Here is a 6,000-nt window from a genome sequence, read left to right as displayed (position 1 = left end):
GGAGCTAGTTTGGTTATTCAACGGAAAATCTATCTCGCGGGAGTTTGGGAAGGGCCCTATTTCGGGTGCCTTGGCGGATTACGAAGGCACAAAACGAATGTGAAACGAATGAGCAAAATAGAGCAAGCCGAACTGCGCGCCGCGCCTGCTCACCAGAGAGACCTCATAGGAAACACTTGCACGAACACTGTTGATCGCTGTGGGCAGTCAGCACCTGCTTCTGACCCGTACAACACTGGGCGTAGTCTGCATGAAAGTGGTACTCAAAGGCCTCTTCGGTGGTCTCAAGAAACTTCTTGGAATCGGCAAGGTGCATTGCAAGCGCTTCCATGCCGAACATTATCCTAAAATTTCGTGATAAGCGGATAAAAAAGTTTCATCTTTTGATTTGTTAGTTTTAACGAAAATTATGGGGGCAGTAAACGTGTCCCATCCCGGTGGAGACCCGAACCGCGCCGTGGGATCAGGGATGGCGTCCCCCGAATTTGTAGTATTTCGTCTCCACCGCAACGTGGTTGCCACGGCCGACATCGAACCGTCGTCCACGGACTCAGCAGCTGGTGGCCCCAACCATTCACAGCCGCGGTTGGCTTTAAGGTAGATTAAAGATTGCCAATAAAACAAAAACGCTATCTCTTTCAAGTTCTGACCCGCCGCGGTGGCTCAGTGGTTAGGGCGCTCGACTACTGATCCGGAGTTCCCGGGTTCGAACCCGACCGCGGCGGCTGCGTTTTTATGGAGGAAAAACGCTAAGGCGCCCGTGTGCTGTGCGATGTCAGTGCACGTTAAAGATCCCCAGGTGGTCGAAATTATTCCGGAGCCCTCCACTACGGCACCTCCTCTTCCTTTCTTCTTTCACTCCCTCCTTTATACCTCCCTTACGGCGCGGTTCGGGTGTCCAATGATAAATGAGACAGATACTGCGCCATTTCCTTTCCCCAAAAACCAATTAATATTATTATTACTTTCAAGTTCCTTCACAATAACAGGTCCAGGATTATTGACATCAATTTTAACTGTGAGACAACTGTGAACTATTGTAACGTGCTATTATGAAAAATATTGAAGGTAATGGCCCAGTCTTCCGATGCGTAGCAATATCATTTTTTTTAAAGTTTGGCCATCGCTCGTTTGAGTAGTCTAGACTGCCATAAAAATCCAATGGGGAACGCTTTTGACGATAGCAAAAACGTTAATCGTCAAAGAGAAAAATTCAAACCTGCCTACAGGAGACCTGCGGAAATATGATTGTTATAGTGAACGCTTATCACATATGAAAAAATTGTTCTCTACACTATTTCTCGTTGAAAAACGGCGTGTACCGAATTTGTTAGTACGGTATCTCTACAACTGCTTATAACACCTACACAGAAGTGGGGCGCTCTTGTGACCGTCGGAAGGCAGTTCCGAACTCAAACTCCCTTTGGTAAACTGCGGCGCCTCTTTGAGGCATTTCGCCTCCTTCTTGAGTGTAGCGTCTGAGAGGCGTTTCGAAGCGTCAATGGCGACTTGAGACGTGCTAGGCTACATATAATATATGTCCATCGGCGCAAAGCAATGAATTTTTTCGTTTTAAGCGCGAAGCTTGAAGGTTGCACCTGGCTTTTACCGAGTGCCGAAAGAGTTGCCGATGTCACGACATGGTGACCCCAGACAGAACGAATCCTAACTACATCTCACGGTCACGTATAAGACACGTTTGACATTTGGACCAGACTGCACATCTTCGGGGCGCTCTTCGCTCTCTTTCTTGCTTGATCGAAATCTCCCTCGCCCGAACATGATCCCCTCCTTTGCCGAACGCAAGGCGCACGCACAAGAAAAAACCGCAACAAATGTGGAATTTCACAGTAGATGTAGGCGGCAGTTTCTCTATCATCAGCGATGTCATATCCACAGTATGTAAAATTCAATCGTTAGGTTTTCACCTATTTTGGCTAATGACAATACTAATCAACGAGCCTGACCGAAATGCGTGCTTTCGAGAAGGTGCCCTGTGACACATTACATAGCCGGAAGCCGCGGGCAACCAGACGCAGACACGGCTGGCGGGAAAATAAACATTTTATTGTGGCAGCGCAGGCCAACATATATAGCTAAAGATGGGAAGGTGGGTTCAGAGGAAGAGAGGCGCATAGACGACTATCACTCGAGCCATCGACAGTTAATAATAATAATTGGTTTTTGGGGAAAGGAAATGGCGCAGTATCTGCCTCATATATATTTGGACACCTGAACCGCGCCGTAAGGGAAGGGATAGAGGAGGGATTGAAAGAAGAAAGGAAGAATAGGTGCCGTAGTGGAGGGCTCCGGAATAATTTCGACCACCTGGGGATCTTTAACGTGCACTGACATCGCACAGCACACGGGCGCCTTAGCGTTTTTCCTCCATAAGAACGCAGCCGCCGCGGTCGGGTTCGAACCCGGGAACTCCGGATCAGTAGTCGAGCGCCCTAACCACTGAGCCACCGCGGCGAGGCCCATCGACAGTTGCAAACAACGCATTTGCTACATCGATGCCTCCCTCCCCCCTCTTCGGGTTTATTTCGATGGCTGGAGAGATACATTCCTCTATTAATCTGAACTCCCCTTCCCTATCGTCGTCCTCAGGCATGGCTTCTTCGAGAGCCATATCTTTTAGAAAATAAAGTTTTTCCATCCATCCATCCTTGCACTATTGGCGGTGCGATGCGGCCCTTAATTGGCGGTGCTACGGCAGATCTTTGCAAGATTACCACGGCTCCCACACCGATTAACACCTTTGCTCCGATCCACATGTATCCATAGAGGAGACGCACGCATAGGGTGGGAACGGGTGTTTCGGCCCACTGCAGGTTCTACCTCCCTCCCTCTCCTTCCACCGTAGTAAATGGGCCGGAGAAAGTGGGAATTTTCTTGAATGACGTAGAAAGGTGCACTCTGATGCCCTAATGCACCTCATAGTAGGCTCGTAGCGAGAAACGTTTTACGGGAAGTGACTGTTTGTACCGAGCGGACGGAGGGCAGGTTGAGGATGATTTTGGGGAGACTCAGGCCCACCCGGGCCGCCCTATGGACACAGCCCAGCCTCATAGGATGGCAAAGTATTGAAAGCAACGCAGGAATGGGCCCAGAAGAGCAGTTGGCAGCGCTCGTTGAGGCACAGCGAATCTTTCGAGGAGTAGCTGTACTTGCACGAATCAAGAGGCTGATCCCGATTAAAGACCCCGTGAAGCACTCCACAGTGTTCTAGAGAGCACCGTGTTAGTTAAGCATGCGAGCGTGCACCGAGCGACGTCGGAACGTTTCTGTAATGGCGCCAGTTAGCAATGATAGGAAGAAGTTTTTCGCCGTTCCCGCACCGATAAGAACTGCCACAGGTCAGGGTAGAACCTCTGCTACCTTTTTATCTGTGAAATGAACGCAATGATGTGAAGTGATGCGCTTTCCTTCCCCCACTTTACTGTTGTTGTAGGATGTCTCGTCGATGACAAGACTGAGGATGGAAAAAACGATGTGAGGAAGAAACGGGTGTTTAGTCGCGTGAGAAAGGTAACAGCTGTAATTGCAACTGCACAGCACAATCCACTACAATCCAATCCAACTGCAACCCACCACAATCCGAACGGCGAGCAACGAGCGATAAAGTGTTGTGAGTCGTGCTGAGCGTGATATAAAAGTCGGCTGGAGACCATTGCTATCTCGTGCTCTACAGAAATGCCACGTATTTTTTTCCTTTTTGAGTCTTGTTCCAAGGGACGTCCCAAGGCTACGCTATGATAAAGTCATTCCAACTTGTTCCTGATCTGTAATATGACAAGAACGCCGACAGGGCTCCTTCAGCTCAAGGGCATAAACAGCGTTGTTTTCGCTAGGGATATAAAACCGGCTCTGGAGGCTGTTTTGGTCATCTGAAGCCTCAAAGAAGCAACAGGGGCGCACACATTACATGGCCTCGTATTTTACGAAAAAAAAAAATGACAAGACTTCCGTATGCTGATTTCGCGGAGAAAACCGAGGAGATTAAGCCGGAACAATGACAGGATAGAAGGCGCCCATTACGTGGGGTGCTGCTCAGTGTGAGAGAGCACTTACAGCGCGGCTTAGTTTAGCTTGGCGCTCACGCGAACTCCATTAGTTCTACAGAATGCGTATGGGCGTTCGTACTAAGTCACTGGAGTAAGTCCGAGACGCATGTATAAGCCTAGAAAGTAAGTTTTCTTTCTGGCTTCTCAAGTTACGGCATGAACTGAGGCCTTAACATTCATGAGAGTTGCCTAATTTCGCATAAAGCTTAGCGATAATCCAGAAAGAAAAGCCTTCAAAAAGAAGTTGTCCAACCTGCTGTTTTTAACTAGTTTTCTTTTAGCTTCAAGTGATGACCCAGCGAAGCATTCAGTAACCAGAATGAATATTTTGATTTCAATCGCCGCTTATCAAACGGCCACGACGTCGAAAGACGACTGCCATTGGAACAATTGGCTCTGTATACTTTCACAATAAGCGATGTCAGAAAAATCAACACATGTTTGTTGGCCACGAATCGTTGTGTTTTAGAAGAGAAATTACAGACATCTTTAATTTTAAACAGAAGAAGATATAAATTATGAAAGACACTTTAAGTATTTGCGTTTACAGCCTTGTTAAAATTTTGGAATTCGATTTAGAATATTAACTCGCGTCGAAATGGCAGTGACAAATGTAATTCAGCTGATGTTGGAGTCAAATTAATTGAGAGAAACTTCCAATGAACGTCTGGTATCAAATGAAATATAATTGGTTCTACTTGGTTTTCTTGCAGTTGAAGCCCAACTTCATAATCTGTAATTCAGCTCTTTTTCCACTGGTACAAATCAGAGAAATTAAAGTCCTCTCCCCCCCCCCCCCACCCCCGCTTCTCGGATAAAAATGTTTTTATAAAGCAACAAGTGATAAATCTGTTTTTATCAGTTCACTCCCCTAATACTCTGTCTGAACTAAATACATTAACACGCTTTAAGAAAGATCGCTAGATTGATTATCATTTCGGATTATTTAACTCTCCGTCCGCATAAAGGCTAGCCGAGAAAAATTGGAAGGATTTAAAAATAAGCGCGCAAAGTGTTTCAATATAAAGTCGAAATATTTTGGAACAAAAATTTTTGAAACAAAATGGCATCACAGAATACTTCGACCATATCTAACCGACTTTATTTGCATTGCGCTTTAATGCAAATAAATGCCTGTTCACGATAGGAGACTCTCTCCTATTTTTTTAAGGAATCGGTTTGCATGGGAGAATTAATGAGTGTTTAAGTGAGTAATATTTGATTTCAGTAAAGTTTATAAAGTCATTTACCGAAGTAAAGCGCTTCTGTAATAGCAAATGAGGCAGATGTCAGACGTAAGTCGCGCGGAAAATCGCGAAATAGTTAACCTGGTAAAATGTGGATGTGGCTGGCAGAATTTTTTTTTATTTAGCGACACCCATGTTCTTCCACATATTAGCCGTCAAGGCTTCAGCTGAAAACACGAAGCAGAGCCCTTCCCTTGGACTGATAAGCACGTGTGCGAGTTATATACATTTTTCTTGTAATGTCTTGCTCGTTCGCAAAGAGACCTCTATCAGCTGCGGCACGCTGTGTTGCCCAGTCGCATGAGGCTCACAACAGAGAGTCCAGGCGTGCGAAACTGACGCTCTTTACAGGCACGCGACTTTTCTATGAGTGTGTGAGGTGCGGAGGCCTTGCGGCAAATTTTCGTTTTCTTGAAGCTTTTGACCACCCTATTAGGTAAGCCAGCTAATTTGATTATTTAAATTTCGTAACAAAACCAATAGGGTCATGCAACGCAGACTGCGCTGATATAGACAATATTTAACATGCCCAAATGTGGCGGTTATCTGAATATAAGTGTGAGAAGGCAATGATTTTTTTGCGCACCAGCGCTGTAGAGTGTGCGTTAACTCTGCCGTTTTATTCAGAAAAGTGAGGGCGCTCACGCACAGTTCGAACTTGTTTATCGTTCCCTTACACCTGACCC

Source organism: Amblyomma americanum, chromosome 6 (genome assembly GCF_052857255.1).
Source record: "Amblyomma americanum isolate KBUSLIRL-KWMA chromosome 6, ASM5285725v1, whole genome shotgun sequence".
NCBI classification, from domain to species: domain Eukaryota; kingdom Metazoa; phylum Arthropoda; class Arachnida; order Ixodida; family Ixodidae; genus Amblyomma; species Amblyomma americanum.
Note: the sequence above shows the minus strand (reverse complement) of the source record.